The sequence below is a fragment of the Gracilinanus agilis genome, chromosome 6 (assembly GCF_016433145.1).
Source record: "Gracilinanus agilis isolate LMUSP501 chromosome 6, AgileGrace, whole genome shotgun sequence".
Lineage (NCBI taxonomy): Eukaryota > Metazoa > Chordata > Mammalia > Didelphimorphia > Didelphidae > Gracilinanus > Gracilinanus agilis.
The window spans coordinates 16,400,112-16,424,886 of NC_058135.1; positions in this window are offsets into that span (position 1 = coordinate 16,400,112).

Consider the following 24,775-nt stretch of genomic DNA (forward strand, 5'->3'; position numbering starts at 1 on the left):
AACCCTTAACTTCTGTGTATTGACTTATAGGTGGAAGAGTGGTAAGGGTAGGCAATGGGGGTCAAGTGACTTGCCCAGGGTCACACAGCTGGGAAGTGGCTGAGGCTGGATTTGAACCTAGGACCTCCCATCTCTAGGCCTGGCTCTCAATCCACTGAGCTATCCAGCTGCCCCCTGACTTAAGAAATTTTAAAAGAATTTGATTGTGATTATTATAAATTTGTTAAAAAAGAAAAAAGAAAAAACACTGATGCTATTATTAAGCTACCAAATGACCTCACTGAAGAATATGTTTGGAGAGACACAGAAGGAAAAGAAACACAACATTTTCTCAAAACCCACAAAGTCTTTGGGAGTCCAAATAGACAGACAGATGAGAATATACTTTCAAAGACTTGCCAATTGCCTCCTCCCACATGAAACCTGTGTTGTTCCTTATTTGGCTTATTTACCTTTTGTCCTGAACAGAGAGGTTAACTTTGAGGCTTTACAATGAGTCCTTACCAAGAGAATTATGGTCATGTGAAACCAATTGCATTTTCCACTAGAACTTGAGCAACACTAGGTTTGTACCCCAAAGAGATAATAAAAAAAGAGTTGTACAAAAATATTTATAGTCACATTCTTTGTGGTGGCAAAAAATTGGAAAACGAGGGGGTGTCCCTTGATTGGGGAATGGCTGAACAAATTATATATGATGGTGATGGAATACTATTGTGTTATAAGGAATGGTGAACTGCTTGATTTCCATAAGAGCTAGAAAGACCTCCATGAACTGATGCAGAGTGAAAGGAGCAGAATGGAAAGTGAAACACTGTGGAACAATCAAATATAGTTGACTTTGCTACTAGTAGCTATGCAGTGATCCAGGATGATCCTGAGGGACTTATGAGAAAGAATGCTATTCACATCCAGAGAATGAACTGTGGGAGTAGAAACACAAAAGGAAAGCATATGATTTGTTTATATGGGTACATGATTTGGGGTTTTGGTTTTAAAAGATTGCTTTATTGCAAAAACGAATAATATAGAAATAGGTTTTAAGTGATAACACATGTATAACCCAGTGCAATTGCTTGACAGTTCTGGGAGGGGGGAGGGAAGAGTGAAGGGAGACAACATGAATCATATAACATGGAAAAATATTTAAAAAATAAAAGAACTTGAGCAACGAGACTAGCTATGCCATGTATAGGATTGTTGCTGACATATTTGAGGACTATGTTTATCTAGTAGTATTACAAGTTTGAACCTGCAACAAAATGTGCTGACATATTCTGATCAGTACTAATTTACATACATACTGTTTGCCAGAGGGGAGTAGCAGCTCTAGCTAAGTATGAATTCAGCAATTGCTACCAACCAGAGAAGACCAATGTAAATGGCAGATGCCCTGAAACAGAAGGCCATGTGACATGGAAGTTATGGAAATATCATATAAGATGGTATAAAATTACAGTCAATATCCCAAAACTAGATTACAAGTAGAAGGAAGGACATCTGAAAGTCTGGCACTTCCATCAGATAACATGCCAACAACATTCATGAAGTTTCTCCCATTGGCCCAACCTTATTTGCTTTGATTATTTATGGATGACTGGCAAGAGATCAAATGACCAATAAAGAAGTCCACAAGGTCTTGATACAAGCCACAAAGTGAGATTGTGATGGTCAAAGATTCAAAGTGTCAGTAGCCCAAAAGGTTCTTCCAGTTGAAGCAATGAAAAAAGTTGGTGCTGTATGATGTAGTACTCTACTGAACCTTCATGGACAATGCACATGGTACCAGGAAGCAGTCGATATTGTTCAGTGCATATCACCCTTTGGCCATGAAAGCTTTACATGAGGACTTTTGACATAAGTGTCAGATATGGTAAGGAACATATATACATATATATTAGTAGTTCAATATGGCTGCAGAGGTAACCAAGAAGTATGAAATTTATTCTTTTGTACCAAGTATTAACAATGCATGAAGCACATTTAGACAACATAATAATTATTAGCAGTGTTTTGGATCTTGGTGGAAGGAGATAGCAAGAACAAAAGTTATAATATTGGTGGAGACTGACCAATTTACAAATTATACATTGTTATGATTATAGCTTTCAGAATCAGGGACCATTATGGGAAAATATTTCTTAGAATATGTATTTTTCTGTCAGAATTCTTTCAAAGAAAGGTAGAGATCAGGCCAAAAAACTCAGCATTAAAAGCATATGGCTTTCCTTGTACATACACACAACTCCACCATGAATGATGGCTTTCCATCCTCCCTAGGGCATGAGTCACATGTACCTGAAGAGAGAAAGATTGTAGATACTACTCATAACTAGTATATCTCTTTGGGTGTGATTGAGATTCTGAGATATATATCATGAGCTCAATGAGTTCAAGACTTTTACTGGCATAACTGGTTTGTTCCGAGAAATCTTGGTGTTCATAGGATTAATGAAAAATTCCTCCATCATTGTGGAAGAGACTAGGATACTTGCCTTTTTACAAAATGGCTCCGAAACCTTTTGGGAGTGCTGAAAAGATGCTTCATCAGAATCACTTATTGCAGAGTATTGGTGACTAATGGAGGAACTTCCTTTTGGACAGGTTGAGAATGATGGTCAGTCATCTCAGTAAGTCATACAAATACATCCTTATCAAGATAATGTATAAGAAACAGACATTTTAAGTATTGAAGACTATGACTTGCCCAGGGTCACACAGCTAGTTAGTCTCTGAGGTAGGGTTTGAATTCAGGTAGTCTTAACTCCAAGTCCACTTATCTTACCCAGAATAGCCAGAGCTAATCATCCTTGATCTGTAATGTCCTGATGTGTATTTGATGCCATGCTGTATTATTCTGGATGTATGCTACAATTGATTTTTCTAAGGACTTCAAAATTTTAAATCCTAGGGAGGAATGTCACATGCCTTTTCAAAGCTGATTCCTGCATAATGAAGGATGAAATAGCCAGAAGTTTGGAAAATAGTTTGTGTTTTGTAGTGTTAACAAAAGAGGATATTCATATCAAATACTGAAAATCAAGATGGAATACTTGAAAAGATAGAGATGCCCAAAGAGACTTTAAAAAAAGGAAAAAGAACCTACTTGTACCAAAATATTATATCATCCCTTTTTATGGTAGCAAAAAACTGGAAATTGTGGAGATGTCCATCATGAACAAATGCAGAGTGAAATAAGCAGAACTAGACGAATGTTTTACATAGCAACAACAATATTGTGGGATAATCAATCATGAAAGACATAGATACTCTCAGCAATACAATGATCCAGGACAATTCTGAGGGACTTATTTTAATAGTTAAAATTAAATTATGAGTCTGCTAGTAGCTTTAGTAGCTTTATTACATCCAAGTAGTGATAGTAAAGAGAGGGAAATGTAGGAAAGAGGTAAAGAGTTGATTACCTTACTATCCTACATGCTGTTTGATGGATTGAAGCTCACCACCGACAGGGGTTCCTCCAGGTTCCAATTTTCCACCAGAAGAGCTCCAGACAGAGTGAGCAGAGCCTTGGTCTCACCTCATAAGCAGTTTTCTCCACCTACTAGCTCTCCTGTGTCACATCTCAGGAACCAATCATAGTTCCTTAATTTGCCTGAAACTGCCTGGGGGAGGCAGTGCCTGTGGGATCAGTTTCCCATTTTGTTGGCTTCAACATCGTTTCTCTGAGGATCTGTCTATCCCTGCACATATCAATGGTAAATGACCTCCAGGTTGCTGATTGATGATGTCAAAACAAAGTGACATAATGGGGAGGGAATTCCCTTTCCACATTATGACAAAGAATGCTATTCACCTTCAGAGAAAGAATTGTTGGAGATGGAATGCAGACCAAAGCATACTATTTTTCACTGTAGTTTATTTGGGTTTTTATTTGGAGGTTTTAATTTTTATATGAGTATTCTCTTGCAACAATGAACAATATCAAAATACATTTTGCATGATAATACATGTATAACCCAGATTAAATTGCTTGCCACCTCTGGGAAGGGGGAGGGATTAGAGGCAGGGAGACAATTTGGATCTTATAATTTCAGAAAACTTATGTGGAAAACTGTTATTACATGTAATGGGTAAAATAAAGTACCTTAAAAAAAAGATAAAGATGGCAGGAGAATGAGAGTCTGGATATTTTCCAACTCTACACATATTTGTGTTGTTTGTGATTTGTTTTTTCTATCTATAAAAGTTCAGTCAACTAAGGCTTGTTGTTTTTGAATATACCTCAACTGTAGGAGGAGAGTTCAAGGAGTATGTTTAGCTGGATCACTAACTGAATATACCAGTTGCTCAAGATCACACATCAACGGCCTTCCTTGGCTTTGAGTATAATTACCAGCTATTCACTGTCATAATTACAGAATGGGTTTGAATGCCATATCCAAATTGACAGAGGTAGTAAAATGCTAATAATTTAATCTTCAAAGGGCTGTGGACAAATACACACTATCATACTATACATTACTTTATATTAGCCTTTTTTTTCTTTCAGAGAATTATGTGTTTGAATTACCAAATTGTTCATAACTTCTGATACTGTGATTCTATTATTGGTGCTATATCCCAAGTATGCTTTTCATAGGAAGAAAGTTCTATTTGTATGAAAATATTATAGGGTAATTCTTTATAGTAGCAAAAAAATTGAAAAAAAAAGCAAAATGCTCAATTATTGAGGAATGGAATAGGAGAATAATGGAGTATTACTACACCATACATAAAGATAACAATATAGAGCAATACAGAAAGGATTTTTTGAAGAAATTTAGCTAGCTTAATAGTGTATATATACAAATGCCAACAATAGAAATAATAGTTAAAATTGAAAAAATAAAGGCAGGATATACAAACTGAGTTTAATATTACTTTATTAAAATTAATTTATATATTTTCCCTGAACAAATTGAAAATAATCATGATTTCATGTGAAAATTTTCTTCCATTTTGATTGTTTTATCTTATGCACATCAAAACTTGCAGTTGTTGATGGTTAAGTTTATAATAATATATTTTGACAAAATAAAGAAAAATAAATTGTAAACGACAGATTCTGTTTTTCAATTCAGAACAAATAATTGAGGGATTAGACCAAAGGAATAAATGAAAGTTTTTTTTTTAAGAAAAGGCTTCCTTTCCTGTAAAAATATCAGCTCTTTGAGGTCTAGGATTATTTTTTGTTTTTATCTCTCCGTCCCCAGTGCCTTGTACAGAGGAGATGTTTACAAATGATGAATTGATTGAGTACTGGGAATTGTTCTTGATAACATGTCTACACAATCTTTCTCAGTCCTGAAAGTAATTCCTCTCCCTACTTCTTTTGACTTAATTCTATCTTCTCTCTGTATCTTTTGGGATCTTACCAGCAGTGTGCTCTGGCTCCTGAAGGACACACACAGTGAAATCTGCCTTACCATTTTCTCCATCACTTTCGTAAGTCTGGATAACCAACAAAGTCAAACCTTGATTTGTAGCATTGGCTGATTTCTGAGGTGTAAGTATAACTGGCTTCAGCATACTTCTGGGCTCTATCTACTTGATCCTTGTCTATATTAAATCTAATATTCCAAAGAATTCAAAATGAATAGTCATTCACTTTTCTAACCATTTCCTCATGAATTTAGAGTAATTTTTGAATGGACTGTTCTGATCTCACTTCTTTCTTCTAAAGGATTTTTTGTCACAGCCTCTCCTTGATGACTTTGCTACCTCATTTTACCAGACTTCCCTTCACAGCTAGGTATAGGGGAAATACCTCTGCTTTGGAGATATCAGGAGACATTTAGATTCATATCCTTAGAGGATCAGATCAGGGCTTAGAAAAAGGAGAAAAGATGAGGAGATCCAAGAACATAAGGAAAGAGAAAACCCTTTGATCCTAGTTAGCCTAAGAAGAAGAGCTGGTGGTAAATGGGAAACTCCTCAAATTGAATTCTTGGGAGATAGGTGACAGAGGTACCTGGAGTTTCCTCCAGAGGAATTAAAACATTGAGGAGAAAAGTACTTTTCAAAGAATCAGGCAAAGAAGGCCTTTACAAAGCATACGGATTTGTAGTGAATAGAGAAATGGACCTCAAGAAGGTCAGCATATCCCTTTCAACACTAACTAGAAAGGTGGACATAAGCATCAGGTCACCATCTCTCTTGAGTCTACATTTACTCATCTTTAATTGGAGACTAATATCTGTAATAATTTGTTCATAGGAGAGTTAGATCAAGTGGGATAAGGTTTACAATTCTTAAATTGTGATATACATTCCAATTATTACTCCTGTAAGTTGGGTTGCACCATCCTGCCTGCTCTCCTGGCTCTGAGGCTGCCATTGCTTGAACTCTAGAGTCTCCTGGGAATCACATCTTGGCACCTAAAGCTGAGAACAAATATAATCAAACAACAACGAGGCCCATTTCTCAAATCTGGGATAGAGAAGATAGAGCAGGGGAAGGATAGTCATTTCCCTCTCTCTGTTGCCGACTCACAGAACAAGAAACATTCACAAAGTTCCCCAAATAAGCCAACATCATAGGAAGCATTTTTTTTAGACCCTTGTACTTCGGTGTATTGTCTCATAGGTGGAAGATTGGTAAGGGTGGGCAATGGGGGTCAAGTGACTTTCCCAGGGTCACACAGCTGGGAAGTGGCTGAGGCCGGGTTTGAACCTAGGACCTCCCGCCTCTAGGCCTAACTCTCACTCCACTGAGCTACCCAGCTGCCCCCAATAGGAAGCATTTTATTTTACAAAGTTTACCAAATATCTCTGCTTCCTTAACCTTAGCCTAATAAGGTCTTTCCCCACCCATAAGAGAAATAAAGAGCGAAAATAAAAAGCTAGTTTCCATCTTGAACTGGTTCACACAGCTTTCCAAGTTGCATGGAACACCCTCCCCAAAAAGGGTTTGACATCTGAGACCAACTTGGTATTGTCCCTTTCTCAAATGAGAAACCTGACTGGAACCTTTTAATGATTCTTTCAGTGCATTAGATCATCCAACTGGGGTCTGCACAAAAAGTGTCCCTTTATAGACAAGACGCCCCAAACATAAAGTGTGATATTAAGTAGAATGTGAGAAATCTGGCATCACTAGTTTGCTACTGTTGAGCAGAAATGTTCCTGGTTGTATTTTTTCGGGGAGGGCATTTAAGCAACCTAGACTGCTTGCTTTTTGTGAAAGTAAAGTATCCTCCAGCTCCTTAGGATGAGGTGTCTGTGCCTAAAACCCCCAAGAAGTCCACATTCTTTGCTACTTTTCTGAGACTATTTGCCTTTTTTCCCTGATGGGTAAAATTGAAATTCTATTTGTTTGCTTTGGCAGTATCAAGTATGGGAGATTTTCAGGTGCCCTCTGGGATAAGAGCTCAGAGGAAATTGCTTGGTTCTCTACAGGGGTTCCCTTTGTTAGAGAGATCTCTAAAGAATTTTAGTGTGCGCTGTGTAGAAATCCTAGCTTCAAGGTCATCATAGCTCCAACTCCAAGAACCTGAGTGGACTACCTCCAGCACATGAAACAAACAACACAGAACAGAAACAAACACCTTTGGGCCCAATTCTCAGAGGCAGAGTAATAGAGAGGGAATAGGGAGAGAGAGTCTTATCCTTCTCACCAGTTCAATTCATGGCTGGGCATAGCATAGCAGAATAGCAGAAAGAGGTAGAACAGAGCAGTCAAAAGGAGTCTAACTAGTTTTAAAGATGCAGGAAGCCAAATATAGGAGGCTCCCCCTGCCTACCCAAATGGTGGGGGATGCAGAAGCTGCTATTGTAGGCAATATAGACATGTGCTTCCCAGGTATCTCCATGTTACATGCTTAGATCACCCCCAAGTTACATTCCTATTCTCTGGAATCTAGCCAAACTGGAATGTGATTTAATAATGTCAGCTCAAGTATCTAGAGCAATTTAAAGTTAGCTTTGGCTTTCCTTATAATCACACTAGGCATGGTGGCAGAACAAAAAGGCTTGCCTCCATTTCATCTCCAGGGTCACTCAGCCAAACAGAGTGGAACCCATGTGGCATGATCCTGAGGTCAACCCTATTGTTTTATCCAGCTCTTTGACCCTGGTAAAGATGAGGACCATACTGAGAAAATGAAGACTATCGTCTTAGAGACAGAGAAAGCAGTCACTGAGCTATCTGCTTATTTTAGGAGTCTCCCAGGTTAGGCTTCTATTCAAACCCACAGTCACAAAGGAACTTATGTTGTAATTCTGTGAAATGCATTACAGTGAGTTCCAAGGCCCCAACAACAAAAATCATTTTAAATCACTTATTTAGGAAGACCAAACAACCCTTAGTAGTGCTTTCAAGCGGGGGGAGTTCCAAATCTCTGAATGACTTCCTAGTTGAAAGGTTGATAAAGTTCTGGTTGGGCTGTGTGGGCACCAGGATGTTGCCATGTGGTTAACTCTCCCAGTCAAGGCCTCCTCTCTGTCAGATACAGGCATCTAACAACAAATTCTTAGGGGAGGCAGGGGCAGCCCAAAGAGAAAACAGGAGTGAAAGATGAGAAATACAAAACAGTGAAAGAGAAGGTAATAAAGAACAGGGAAGCCTTCGCTTTCCAGTGAAGCTCTATTGTTTTAACCTTGGGAAGCCATAAATTCAGAGGCTCAGCATGATCACAGAAACAAAGGGTTAAGGAAACCCAAGTGTCCTGGGGGAGATCAGATCCCGTGGGGTCACCACAAAGCAGCACAGAACCTCCAAGGGACTGAAGATTGGACTGGCCATCTTTCCACTTTAATAGGGCACTTAATGTCTCCTATTGCAATCTTCAGACTCAGGATGACAGTTAATTCCCCAGAGTGGAACCTAAGGAGGAGGAGGCGGCATGGATGGAATTGGATACATAGTTTTACCTGAAATCCAAGGTAAGTTCATATCTATGTGTTTATTTTAAGTGATTTGCTGCATTAGTCATTCCATATGGAAATGGATTATTCAATAAATACTTTCTTTTAATAAAGAATCAACTTCAAAGGAATTATTATTTACATATGCAAATACCTCCTTCTTGAAACATAAAAGTTTATGTCTTTTTTGTTGGTGACAGAACTTTTTTTTTTTTTTTTTACCTCTCTAGGTTACTTTATAAAGTTGTAAGCCTTGACTAAATTGTGAGCTCAGGTAAATCTTGTGTGTTCTGATGTCTACTCCTGCTGTCATACAGGTAACAGGATCACAGATTCTGTGTCTTGAAAGTGATCTTTGAGGCCATTGGGGTTAACCAAAATCTACAGAAGAATTCCATCATGCAACATCTCTGACAAGTAGTCATCCAACCTTTGTGTGCAGACTTCCAAGGAGGGAAAAGCCATTTTTGAAACATCCCATTACACTCTTGGATAGTTTTTTTAAAACCTTTAACTTCTATGTATTGGCTCCTAGGTGGAAGAGTGGTAAGGGTGGGCAATGGGGGTCAGGTGACTTGCCCAGGGTCACACAGCTGGGAAGTGTCTGAGGCCAGATTTGAACCTAGGACCTCCTGTCTCTAGGCCTGACTCTCAATCCACTGAGCTACCCAGCTGCCCTGGGATAGCTTTAATTGATAGGAAATTTTCATGTCCAAATTTACTTCTTTACAACTTTTCCACAGTGTCCTTTGGGACTGTTATAAAAAAATAATAGTAGGGGCTCTTCTTGATACTGCTATGCTCCTATTCTATAACAGTGCCCAGGCAGGACCCTTAATGGTCATGTAGATGGGTAACCCTTTCGGGTCCCAAATGGGGTTAGATTGATTATTAATATTGGGCTCTATTAGCCTTGGATAACATTTTCATCTGACTGCGTTGCTCCCTCCCCAAGGGCCGTGAGGTAATGAAGGTACTGAAATAAACTTTAACTATTGATGTTAAATAGGGAAAGGAATAATCAGGAATGGATTGGGGATAGGAGACCCTGTCACTATAGCTGTGATCAATAATCCCTCAGGACTGTAGGCTGTTGTTTCAGTTAGCTGGAGCTTGTGGTTTCCCACTCCTCTGGTTCAGCTTGGCCACTGCCAAACCAGGGAGGGCAAACTGCTCAGTTGGTAGAGATATTGGGATTTCTCTCGGCTTCCCTGTTCTCAGTTTGTGATGTCAGCCTGCACAACCTTTTAGGAAGAAATCCCTTAGGAAATCCACTCTCTTCTTCTTATACCTCCCTTCCTCCCTTCTCCTCCCAGGCCCAGAGACCTAATCGTTAATGATGATTCAAATGCCTAAAGATCCAGGGAGATTCAGAGAGGATCAATAGTCAAAAGCCCTGAGCCTCCAGGACCAAAGACCAAAGACCTCTCCCAGATGGCTGTGAGGGCTCTCTCTCTCCTCCTAGGCCAACCTACTTTCCCCTCTCCTAACCGCCTCTGTGAACATTCTGAGGTCTCCAACTGTCTTCCCCTGTCAATCAAGGTGAGACAAACCAACTCTCAGAGCTTGAATATAACATGAATGCCGTTTTGTTTTTGGAAATTTCAACCCGTAAATTTCCAGATGATCTTCTTCGTCTGTGATCTCTACTCTATGCTTATCTTAACTTATGTGTTTCTATCCCACTAACTACCCTTCCCAAAATAATAAATCTTATCTCATCTAATGCCTTATTTATCTATCTAGCCTAAAACTAATGACAAGGGTTTAGGATAGATTTTTCCTGGGAAAGTGTGGGGTTTGAATACAATGTTTCCATAAACATATCATTTGAATACAGTTATAACATGTAAGCATTTTTAAAACATTTGAGAATAACTACGATGCTTCTTATTTCTAAGTTGATACAATTCTTGCAATAAATTTGCTTAAACTTCTAATGATGAACTTCAGATAACATTCCTAATTCACAATAAATTTTCACATTTTTCTATGCTCTAATCTAAAGTTAGGAAGATTAGTATGTCAGTAATCCTTAAACTATAGTTAATGTGTTAGTCAATTATTTTCATTTCTAACTAACCTACACTATACAATGTCTGTCTGGCATTTTCATTGACAGTCCTATTTGAACATTCCATAACTATTTTACACTGACCCTATGCTAGCTAGAATTGAATTTCCCTGCAGCTATCTTCTCCCTACAGGTTAGTAGACTATGCATTATTGGTTAGTAACATACATTACATATGTACAAGGTTTTCATGTGATGTTCCTATGAAACGAGTACTTTTGACCTTACAAGGAATCTGAGTTTTCTCCTTTATTATGGCCACTGTACTTTGTTTTCAAACTATTTACATTTATTTACATTATGTACATGTGATGTGACTTTAAAAAAATTTTTTTTAAAACCCTTAACTTCTGTGTATTGGCTCCTAGGTGGAAGAGTGGTAAGGGTGGGCAATGGGGGTCAAGTGACTTGCCCAGGGTCACACAGCTGGGAAGTGTCTGAGGCCAGATTTGAACCTAGGATCTCCTGTCTCTAGGCCTGAATTTCAATCCACTGAGCTACCCAGCTGCCCCTGTGATGTGACTTTTACTGTGACTATTTGTTGGACTCATGACCTAACATGTATGTTTGGTTCATACTCACCTTCTTCTTCCAGAATCTCTCTGTCAATCAGCTTATATTCTGTTGCATGCATTCTAGTTTGTGCATTTCCCTTGTGATTAGTGTCTGAATGTGAAAACCTTGCACCTGTTCAAACCTAATCTTGATTTGCTGATCTTCTCTCCTTGTGATTTTTCCAGTGATGGTGTCCAAGTCACATAGGTGTTATCACAGTTCAAGGTCCTTGTATAGTCTGTTGTGCAATGTCTCTTGTTGTCCTTGTGCTGGTCCTGATGTTCTGATGTCTCTGGAACTCTGGAATCTTCAGGATCTCATCTCTCTTCTCCTTTGTTGGATACACATCTTGTTGGTTGTTGACTTGATTGAAGAATCCCTGGATCAGGAACCAGTGTGTGACTGTGTAGTATTGTGTTAAATTTTGTGTTGCCACAAAATTTTCTTCTTATGAGATTTTTGTATGCACTTGTCTTTTGATATAATGTATGTAATGTTTACTCTTCTTCACTGCTGAGTTCTGATAGGCTTAACTGTTGATCTTCATGTGTGAATGAGGTGTTTGTGTGATCTAAATAAATGTTTTGAGTGTCTTGTTCTTGATATTGATCTATTTCTTGGCTATCTGTGATCTTGTGTTTTTTCATGGTTGCATCTTTGTCTTGGTCTGTTTCTATTTGAGGCCTTATTTCTAAGTGTGATCTTTTGTTTTGAGGCTTTATCTCTATGCCAGATTCTGTTTCTTGTGTTTGGGGTTGAATGTTTGGATGAAGTTCTGTTTCTTGCTTTTGAGGCTGAATGTTTGGACGAGGTCTTGACTTCACTGAGGACTTTTAAGTGCGAATAGTGATACCAGGCATCTTTTCCTTTGATTTTTACAGATGTAGGTGTAACTAATATTATTTTTATGTAGTCCATACCATTTTGGTTCTAACACTGATCTTCTTGTGAAATTTCTGATATAGACTTTATCTCCAGGTTGATAATCATGTAGGGTAAAATCAAGTGGAATTCTTTGCTGTATCAAAGATAACTTTTGCAATTCATCTAATCTCTTTCAATAAGGTCTACATACTCATAGATTTTGCACCCAATTCCTAGATGTGATAGGTAATTAGTGTCTTGTGGAGCTTTTCCTACCCACGGTTGCTGTCCATACAATAGTTTAAATGGTGACAAATGTGTTTCACTATTGGGTTGACTTCTTAAGTAGAAAAGCGCCATACGTAAGACATCTGGCAATTTAAGATGACTTTCTGTGCACAGCTTCCCGATCATCTATTTCAGAGATTGATTAGTGCATTCAACGGTTCCCAATGACTGAGGTCGATAGATGGAACATAGATGTCTCTTGATCCCTAACACCTGGTAGACTTGCTTTAGAATAAAGTTTGCAAAGTGGCTACCAGAGTCAAATGAAATGACTGCTGGGATAGAGAATCTTGAAGTTATCTCCCTCAGTAGCATCTTTACCACAAAAACTGCATCATTTCTCTTGGCCGGGAATGCCTCTGGCCATTTTGTTAGTTTATCCACTATCACGAGTATGTACCTATAGTTTTGACATCTTGGCATCATGACAATCTATTTGTAAGCATTCAAATGGTGTGAAAGCTAATGGTTTTCCTCCATAGGCTTTGGTCTTCATTATGGCTTTGTTATACTGTTGGCGCACTGTACAACTTTCACACACACGTTTGGCTTCTGTTGTCACTCCTAAAGCGATCCAGCTCTTGTGTATTGTATCCACTATTCCTAAAACTCCATAGTGGCCTTTCCTATGTATGGCTGCACAAGCAGTGTGATGCAGTAATTTTGGCAAAAATGGTTTTCCAGAGATAGACATCCATACTCCATTTACTAGATTGGCTCCAAGATTTTCCTTCCAATATTTCACTTCCCTTGGTGAGTAAGCTTGTAGTAATTCATCTTTATCTACTAAGGATAAGTGGAATATAGCTTTTGGTCCGAATCTAGCTGCAAACTTTGCACTGATGCCCACTCTGTAATTGCCTAATGGTACTGGTCCCACTAGCTCCCAGATGGCTGTGAGGGCTCTTTCTCTCCTCAGGCCAACCGACTTTCCCCTCTCCTAACGTCCTCTGTGAACATTCTGAGGTCTCCAACTGTCTTCCCCTGTCAATCAAGGTCAGACAAACCAACTCTCAGAGCTTGAATATAACAGGACCAAACATAAATGAACATTTTCTACAGACAGTTATCATTCCCCAAAGTCTTCTTTTATTCACAAAACATCTCCAATGCCTTTAACTAACTTCAGCACATAGACATTGATGCTATTTTCCCAATCCTACCTTGAACTGGCAGGTTGGGTGCCCAGAGGTTGGCTCCATGGCCCCTCGGAATCTGAGGGTAGTCCTAAGGGATTAGACTATTGATTTCCTAATGCCACCCCACCCCATTTGATTCCCCATGATTATTAGGCAAGAATCAATTTGTTAGACAGCCTCAATTAGCTTTTAGAAAGGGAGTTGTTACTAAGAGAATATTGTAAGAACATTTGGCACAAAACATTCCTTCTAAAGTATGTGACAAATTCTCCCACAAGTCCTTAAAGCACCCAGGAGAAAATGGCTTAAGCTTCAAGAGTATATGTGGCAAGGAGATAACTCACAGTTCCTGGAAATTCATTTGTGGGAATCCTGCAGAAGCTCCACTTAGGTATGGCATCATTTTCTGTTTGGCTTTTTGTAGAACCGTGACTCTGAATCTTTGTAGGTTATTTTTGGCTTTTAATGTAGCCACTGCTCCCAGCCATTCCAGGGATGCTGTTAAGATGCAGATGGGAAGATAGAAGTCTTCTGAGTATCTGAAGCTCCCATGTTTCCTCAACCAACCCACAAGCTTCTCCTTTGTCACATCATTCTTATTGACATTGACTTATTGGATTTAATCAAGATGTGTTCTTCCCTGGTAAAGGTACTGGAGAGGTAGCATTTCATCACTTATTTTAGGTGTATTGAGGTCATTGGATTAATTTACTCTAACCCAAATTGCTCTACTTTATGCCTAACTCCTTACCTTACATAATCTTCATAAAGCATAAATTTGAGGTCCTTCATTATCCTGATTGCCCTCCTCTATGTATGTGTATCTACAAATATATATGTATATATATATGTATATATATACATATATATATATATATCCTCCTAGGATGTGGCATCAGGAACTGACCACACAATATTCCACACACAGTCCAATCAGGTCAAAATATAGTAAAGATGTTACCTAGGAAGATGTCATAACAGTTAGTCAACAAACATTTGTTAAACATTTACTATGTGCCAGGCATTATGTTATTCTCAGGGCATGCACAGAAAGGCAAAAGACAGTTCTTGCTCTCAAGGAGTTTATAAGCAAATGGAGGAGACATCATATAAATAGTTATGTACATATAAGATATATATATATTTTTTTGTGGGAAAAAATCTCAAAGGAAAGGCACTAACACTGGGGGGATGAATAGGTGGGAAACTAGAAAAGGTTTTTGCAGAAGATGAGAGTTGAGTTATCTTGAAGAATTCAGGAAATCCAGAGAGGTGTGTGTGTGTGGTGGGTGAGGTGGGGATATAAAACTGTTGGCTCATATTTAGCTCATAATTTGCCAAAGCTTCTAGATATTATTAAGACCCAATTATCTAGTTATACTTCTCCCACTGTGCACTTGTAAAGTTAATTTTTGGATCCTATTGTTGGACTTTACATTTATCCTTACAGGAGAAAATCATGGGTTTTATGTTGGATATCTTTTAGATGCTAATAGGACCATACAGATGATTATAATCACCTACGATTTTGGGGTAGGGTCCAGTCCAACAAGATTTATTCTCCTTCTGGTTTCCCCTTTTCTGTACTTTAATACAATGCTCCTGAACAGGTACTTTTATCCCTCTACTCCCTTTTAGTTTCCCTTTGTGTATTGTCTTCTTTTATTTGTTTACATTTGTATCTCCAGCACTTAACACAGCATAATACTGTTGGCTTTACTACTTAAGACCTGTTGCCTTATAGCCCATAGAAAGCTAGAAAAATGACTGGACAATTGGAAAAATGTCAAGGTTGAAAATATGGAGAAACTAACACTGTGCTTGGAATCTGAAGACCTTAGCTCAATCTCTATTCTCCATTCAGCAATTCTTTGTCCTGGGCCAAGTCATTTAACTTCTAAGGGCCATAGCTTAGCTGATACTCTTCAAAAGAATTTTAAACTATGAACAACCATATGAAAGAGTGCTCTAGGTGACTAGGTAGTAAATTGGTTAGAGCATTGGACCTGAAGTCAGAAAGATTCATCTTTCTGAGTTCAATTCTGGCCTTAGACAATTAATAGCTATGAGACTGGGAAAATCACTTAACTCTATTTGCTGCAGTTTCCTCATTTGTAAAATGAGCTGGAAAAGGAAATAGCAACTACTCCAGTATCTTTGCCAAGAAAACCCCAAATGTGGTCACACAGTCTGACATAACTGAAATGACTCAATAACAACAACCCTAGCTACAGAAGACAAGAGATTTATACTGGGGACAGCTTGAAAGCCAGGCCTAGAGATTGGAGGTCCTGAATTAAAATCTGACCTCAGATACTTCCAAGCTGTGTGACTCTAGGCAAGTCACTTACCTACCTTTGTTTAGTCCTTATCACTGTTCTGCCTGGGAACAAATACGAGTATTGATTCTAAGATGTAAGGGTTTAAAAAAAAAAAGAGTGCCCCAAACTAGTAATAAAAGAAACACATACTAGAAGAACCCTGAGGTTTTATCTCACATTTTGGAAAATTGGCAAAGATGACAATAGATAGGAATAGTCAGTATTGGAGGGGCTGAGGATAGTGTTAAGTTTGAAACTTTTGAAGAGTATAGGCATGCAAATCTACTCTTGATGAAATTATAAACAGGCCCAAATGAGTCAGGAATTAGGTGGGGGAAAGGGAATTTTTAAAAATTCAGTTTCCTTTTCTTTTCACTTACAAATTTGCTCCCACCTTCCCTTCCACCCCCCGGCTCCCCCACCCCCAGAGAAGACAGGAAAAAAACCCATTAAAATATGTAGAATCAGGCATAATAAATTACCACTTTGGTCATGTCCAGAAAAAAAGAAAAAGAGAAAGAAAAAAAGAAAGGAAAGAGAGAAAGAAAAGAAAATATTTCAATTTATATTATGTATCTGTCAGCTTTAAATCTGGGGTGGATAGTAAATTTCATTATAAGTCTTTTGTAACTTATTGGTCATTGTGTTGATCAGAGTTTCTAAATCTTTCAGTGTCTTCTTTATTTTTGTACTATTGTTATTATTTGAATAAACTGTTTTCCTGGTTGTGCTCACTTCATTTTATGTCAATTTGTACAAGTCTTAAGAAAGAAATGTTTATGCCCTTTCTTTTACTTAGTTTCCAATGCTATCTGATAAGATACTTGAAAAATGGAGATGGATTAGGAGACTGTTGCAATAATATAGGTGAGAAATGAGGTCTGGACTAAGGGGGTAGCTATATATAAGTGAAGAGAGAAAGATTGTCATCAAGTCAATAAACATTTATCGAGTACTACCTATTCTTATGGGGAAAACCAGGGGAGATAACTTAAATATTATATGTGGGTTCAGAAGGGTGAGTAGGAGACAGGAATGGACAGGTGGGGACTTAACAAGTTAAGGAAGACTGGGTTTAACTGTTGGGTAAATGTCTGTTGACAGAAGTGACAGTTAGGCCTAACTGTCACCCTGTACCATCTAGACAAGGGACCTGTGGAAAACTAGCAAGCAAAAGACAAGAGGGCTTGCTTGTAAACAAATTTAATTAAGGGAACTGTGGTCTAAAGAATGGGAATAGGGGTTTCTATACTTCCAGACTATGGGCAAACCACAGGGTCAGGGGAGGGGCCCAAAAGAAGAGCAGGAATGAAGTGGGTATCCTCACATTAGTCCAGACTCACTCCAGTGATGTTGCAGCTCCTCCAGGACCACTATCTGAACTCCTTCAGGTGGGTAGATTCTGGGAGCTAACCCAGCCCAAGTTAACCTGCAACTCAGGTTGGGATTAATAGTCTCTACCAAAAATCTCCCACAAGTAGATGACAGTCTTCCTTCTGGATATAGGAAATCTGGGTGCGAACTCCACATCCTCTGAGGTCTCCCAGTATCAGTTACAACTTGTCCCAAACCCCATGGACATCTCAGAGAGAGAGAGGCACACTTCCTGCTTCCCCATTCTGTTTAGAATTCTCCAGCCCTGGCTACTAGGTCTCCTAAATAAACACTATGTACCAGGTACCCTGTTAAGGCGAGAAATAGTCCCTCTCAGTCTAATGGAGGAGACAACATGGCAAAAATTATGTACAAACAAGTTATACCCAGGATAACTTGGAAATAAACAACAGAGGGAAGGCACTAGTATTAAGGGGGAGTGGGAAAGGCTTCCTTTAGAAGATGGAGAATTTAACTGGGATTTAAAGGAAGTCAGAGAGCAGAGATAAACAGGGAGAAACTCATTCTAAGCATAGGGGACAGTCACAAAAAATGCCAGGACTTGGGAGATGGTGTGTCTTTTTTTTTGAGGAATAGTAACAAGGCCAATGCCCCTGGAATTGCAGAGGGCAATAAGGTATCAGAAGACTGGTAAGGTAGGAAGGGTCCAGATTATGGAGGTCTTTAAATGCCAAGCAGGATTTTATGTTTGATCCTGAAGTTAATAGGAAGCCACTGAAGTTTATTGAACAGAGGAGGTAACCTAGTTAGATGACTAGGAAGATCAATGTGACAACTGAATGGAGGATAGACTGGAGTGGGGAGAGACTGAAGGCAGGGAGAATAATCAGCAGTTATTAAAATAGTCCAGCTGTGAAATTATATATGTTTGAATCAGGTTGTTGTTGGTGTTAAGAGAGAAGGTATATTTAAGAGATGTTATAAAGGTAGAATCAACTGAATTTGATAAATATAAAGGTGGGGCAAGAGAGAGTTGAGGACTCACCCCCCCCCCCCCCCGCACCATTTAAGTTTGGGAGACTGGAAGGATAGTGTTGCCCTCAACAATAATAGGAAAGTTAGGCAGAAATGTGGGAGATGTTGAATTGGTAGAAATATTGGAGTGTGAAGGAACTGGACAGAGTACTGAGTTGGGTCAGTTTTTAATAGCAAAACAAGGTGGAGAGATTGGAAAGAGACACAGGATAAAAGTGATTGTATTATTAATAGAGCAAGGATTCTGGTGGGCAAAATGGAATGGGAGATCATAGAATAACATGGAGTGTAGAAGGACAGATCTGATGTGGAGAGGGTTGAGACACTGGAAGGGAAGAAGATTGCTATCTTAGTAAACATTGATTCTGAAACATGGGGACAAGGGGATGGAAGCCTGGAATTTGCGCACAATAGTAATGAATGACTAGTGTATAGGGGACTTCAATGTTAAGGGGATCTGTAATGTCTGAATAAGTCCTAATTGCCTCTGGTTCTCAGAGACCAGAATCTTTTATTGTACTAAGGCTTCGTTGAGTGAGGAAGAATCATATGGTGATTGGGCTCTGGAGGGGTAGAGGAGGGCTTGGCTAAACATCTATGTTTTGTTCTCAACCTGGAACCTCTTTCCAAGGTGGTAGGGGATAAGGTACACTCAAAAGGATGTACTGAGTATTCTTGGTATAAACACTCAGTATTCAATCTCTGAAACATCTCACTTCTTTGAGCGCTTTAGATGTTCTCCAGATTTGACTCTGAGATGATTAACATAGTAAGAAGCAGAGTTGAGATTTGAACTCAAGACCTCAAACTCCATATCCATGACTTTCCCCACTCTACTATGTTGTCTTAACAAACATCAAAGTTACATATGGCCAGAAAAGGATGTGGGCCACTCTTGTAAGGGATAAAAAAATAACTAATGGACAGCTCCAGTGCTGAAATGAATTCCACAAAATATGAAAAAAAAATCAGAGTAGGACCTTCAGCACACTTCGGACATCTGCTACAAAGGATTTACTAAAGACATGGATAAGAAGGTACTGGAAAGGTTATGATTGGTTCTATTGGAGTGGATACCACCCTGATAAAATTACAGATCCCTTAGAGTGTACATTTTGAAATACATGTAAGGTACTGAGCTTTGGGGCGTGTGGAGAGCTAGCTCCTAGGTTCTACTCTCAAGCAATTAGAGACTTGCAGTCTAACAAAGGAAGGACAAGTACATAAGTAACTATGATACAAAGCAGAGTAAGATAAGCACAAAGGAGAGATTCAGGTATGATGTTCTGAGAATCTTCTACTTCCAATTGGAGGGTTAGGCAATCTTTAAAGAAGAAGGGGGCACCTGTGTGCAGCTTCAAATAAAGGGAGAGATTTCAGCATATGATGATAGAAAGCAGAGGTTGGAGGGTGTATTCCAGGAAGATTAGAAACAGATGAGGCCTTGGAACAACATAGTCCCAAGTCTATTTCCTTACAAGACTGTAAGCTCCATGAAGCCAGGGGCTATGTCTTATCTAAGCTTTATATCTCCCCCAGTATCTAATCCACTGCTCTATACACGTAATAAGTATATTTTAGGATGTGAACCATTGATGTTGTAAGAGGGGAGACTAGATATTTAAGGTATGGTCACCAGAAGTTGATTAACTCGATTTCAAAATAAAATAGACCCAAGTCAGGATGACTTTTATGGTGGTTTGTTTACAATTAGGAAGGTTGAAGGTAGGGAAATTGAGAAAGAGAAACTCTGGCCCGGACCAGAGTCCCAAACCAGGTAGGAATTTAGAAGCCTTAGCAGAGGAGCACAGAGGTTAATTAAACAAGGCTTCTAGCCACAAGGCCTCCTCTAAGAAGAGAGGCCTCCTTGAGGCTAGAGCCTCCAGAAACACCAAGGGAGGAGAAAGGAAGTCAGCCTAACTTACCCACGTGACAATTCAAAGGAAAGCAGTCTGAGGTCTCACCAGAGATCCTTCCACACCAAGTTCAAAGCGCCAACTGTCCCCCCCACAGGAAGTTACCATCATATTTAAAAGATAGAAGCTTTTGTCACTTCCTGCACCTACCTCCAATTTCAAGTGGGCAAATGGCAGCTTCAACACTGTTTTGGACTGCTCAAAGGGCAGTCCTTTGTTTTGATTTGTCACTTACTATCACCACAGACCTCCCCCCTCCCCACTTAATTCTAAATTGGGTGGGTTGACATTATTTCTGGTGGCTAGAGTTCTGAGGCTAAGCTAATTCCATTTACACAATGTGACATGACAGACAAACAGGATCATTTTCTCCTGCTTCATTAAGAGAGGTAGAGTGTTCTGGAGCAGAGAGGTGATAGCTCCACTTTCTTCTGCTTTAAACAGATTTTCAGGAGTAGAAGGACATTAACAAACTGTAGGAAATCTAGATGAGGATAACCAGACAGAGAAGAGATTAAAGATCATATTACAAGAAGATTAATTCAAATTTTTTAAAATTTGGCTAGCACTTATTAGGTGCCTACTACATTTCAGGCATTGTACTAGGTATTGGTGACAAAAAGTCAAAATAAAACATACCCTCAAAGAGATCACATTCTTTTTCTTTTGGCAGAGGAGAACATATACAAGTATAAAGCAGATTCAAAATCAACATAAAATGATTTCTTAGGAAAGGGAAGGAGTAGGCCTAATATAAAAGACAATCTATTAACAATAGAACAGAGAATCCAGATGGCATATCAGAAAGGTAGGGAAGGATGGGATAGGGACACTGGAGAAGTGGTGATGACACAGATGGTTATGAGGGAATTAGGGATTGGTGGCCAAGGAAAGGAACTCAACTCAGGAGTTAGGAACTTCAGATATTAAACCTAGGGAAGAGAAGACTTGGATAATGAGAAGAACGTAACGGGAACAATAATGTAGTTGTCTTGAAATATTTAAAGGATTTTCATGTGGAAAAGAGGTTAGACTTATTTTCATTGGGCCCAGAGGGCAGATTTTAGTTTGAGGAAATAATTTTTTAAAGGTTAGAGATCTACAAATTAGGAGGAGTAGTGGCTTCTCCCCAACCAGTGACTAGATCACAATTCATTAGGGATATCACAGAAGAATTTTGGGGTGGGCATGTGTTAGACTAGATTTTTTCTTGTCTTCTACAGTTCTAAAATTCTGTGATTCTGTGTGTGATTTAAATTGAAATAGTTTCTGCCAATGATGAAAAATCATTTATCATATAATCTGTAATGAAAATGAATTTTTGTAGTGTATGAAGCTTGGGGCAGTTACTCTTGTTACCACTGAATTAATATTTAACTGTAAGCTATCCATGTGGGAGGCATGACAGGATGATAAGGCAGGAAGGATGGCAGGGATGCTGATCAGATGCAGGCTAAACCTCAAGAAGAGTGGAGGGGATGGAGTCTGAGGAGTAAAAGGATAGAAAATTATAGCCAGAGAGGCAAGTTCTGAGTTTTGGATAAGGTAGGGCAGAGAAGAAAGTCAGTGGACTTTGGTGGGATGTCAAGGAACTGGGAAGTCAGGGAAGTAAAATGAGCATCAACATGGCTATTCAACTTACCAAGGGTGATAGCAGGGGATGGGGTGGAGCATAAGACTATGAGTCAGGTTTTGATCATCAGAGAATGAGAACATGCCCTTGAAATGACTTTGAATTATTAGGAAGGAGTGGTGTGAGTGGATGGAATTTGGATGGAGCTTGATTTCATAGTTTGGAAGGTACTGCTTCCTTCTGAAAAACTGGAGAAGATATAAGAAATGTGATATCATCATGAGAAAACCATATTTGAGTTAATGGGAAGAGTCAGAAGGACAGTGATACTTAGCAAGAATAAGAAAGTTTGGAAGGTTTTGGGGAGGAATGACAAGTTTGGTTTTGGACATGTTGCCTGTGAGATGCCTTTTGGATAACCAATTTGGGATGCAGCACTGGAGCTCAAAAAATAGACTCAGGTTGCATCTATCTGGGATTATATGAACAGAGATGCACCCATGGGAGCTGTTAGAGCACCAAATGAGATAGTATACAAGTAAAAAGGAAAAAGGACCTAAGGCAGAGCCTTGGAGGACACCTATAGTTGATGGGCATTACATGGATGAAGGACTACAAAAGGATACTGAGGAGTTATCAGAGAGGTAGGGAGGAGAACCAGGTTAGAGCAGTGTCATCAAAACCTAGAAAAGTGGGTATATCAAGGAGGTGATCCACAGTTTTAAATTCTGTAGAGTATAAGAACGATGACAATTGGGAAATAACTTTGGATTAGGCAGTGAAGAAATCTTGGTGATTTGGGAGTGAGGAGTTCCAGTGGAATGATAAGTTTGGAAACCAGATTGCAGAACATTTAAAAGAGTATGAGAAGAATGGTGGCACCTAGTATTGATGGCTTCCTCAAGAAGTTTAGTCAAAAAGAAAAATATAGGGGGATAGCTATTAGGGACAGTAGGATCAAATGGAAATTTTATTTTTCTTAACAATGGATAAGTTTTCAGGCAACAGGGAAAGAGAGTCATTATACAGAGAAATATTGAAGATAAAAGATAGAATGGGGTTAATAATGGTGGGAATCTGTTGGAGAATATATGGAACCAGATTGCTTGCAAAGGGATTGGCCTTGGAAAGAAGAAAACGCATCTTTTCATCTGAGCCCGTCAGTCAATGAACAAGAGTTACTAAATACTTCCAGTGTGCTAGGCACTGTGTTAAGTGTTAGATATAAGGGGAAAAAAGAGGCAAAAGACAGTTACTGCCCTTGGAGTTCACAATCAAATAAGGGAACCAACAAGTAAACAAACATGAACCAACAAGCTGTATAGAGGATATCCAGGAAATAATGAACAGAAGGATAGTACTAGAATGAAGAGGTATTAGGATGACTTATTGAAGAAGGGGAGATTTTAGTTGGGAATTAAAGGAAGCCAGTAGGAGAAGATGAGGGAGAGAATTCCAGGAATGGAAGACAGCCAGGGAAAATGCCTAGAGCTAAGAGTTGTTCATAGAAGAGCCAGGTGACCAGAGTCACTGGAACAAAGAATACATGTTGGAAAGTAAAGTATAAGAAGACTGGAAAAGGTCAAAGAGTCAGCCTATGAAGAGTTTTGAATGCCAAATGGAACATTTTGTATTTGATCCTGGAGGCAATAAGAAAGAAACCATTAAAGTTCATTGAATGGGGTTAGGATGGGTAACAATCTATACTTAAGAAAAAAAAATCACTTTAGTGACTGAATAAAGGATAGATTGGTGTTGGAACAGAATTCAGTGAGGCAGATTTAACAGCAGGCTGTAGCAATATTGTGGGGTGATGATGGTCTGGCCCAGATTGATAGTGTAAGAATGCAATACTGCCCTGGCAATTTGGAACTTTGGCAGTTAGAATGTTGAGGAAGGAGACCCAGTGACAGTTGGACAAGAGCAAGGGCTTCTGGGATTGAAGAGCCTGAAGGAGCAGCTTCTCGGGGCAAGCTAATGTGGGAGGTGGTTGATAATTGGCAGTGAGCCCCTTCAGAAGTGAGCTTTGGAGGTTTTTCCCAGACATTCAAAGAAGACCAGCATTTCTCCTGGGTCCTGTGATTCCTTGATACCAACAACAGTGACAACAGAGTTTGGGGCAGGGGGGAAGTCTCTGGACTTCCCTTGGGGAGCCAATCCCCAGACCCATTTGCCTTGGGCATTGCCCAACAGTATCACTCTTGTCTCATATCAACTATAGTTTAGCAAATCCAATAGGGGACACGGGACAGTGAAGCTGTGTTTGGGGAACACGGGGATCTTGGGATCTGAATCTCTGTGGGTACCTGGCATGGTGAAGGCCTTGGGCTTAGAGAATTACCCTGCTCCCTGTTTCCTATGAACCCCCATTCCTATTCCTCTGTTGAAAGTTCCTGAATAAACTCTCAAGTTTATAAAGTCAGATCTGCGTGTCACCTATTGGTGGGAGGCACAGTGTAAAGAGTTAGTGAAGGAAGGCAGGCTGAATCTCCATTTTAAGCCTGATTCCCTGCTGGAAAGCAAGAGGAGGTTTCTAGGTACTCTGACTGGCACCAACATCCTATTGGGGTTACATTCATTTCCCCTTGAGGGAACAGCATCCCTCAAACCCCTCAAACTCGGCATGACTTTTCAGGGGTTCCCCATTTCTTCTCAGTCCACCCCATTTGTCTCCCGGTAAGGAGGGGTGGTTGTGAGGGAGGAGAGGACATTACGCGTCTTACTAGGGGGTTCCCATCTACACCCCAATCCTCTTAATCACCCCCTTCTTACAAGTGGCAAGCCAGCTGAGAGAACCAACAGAAAAAG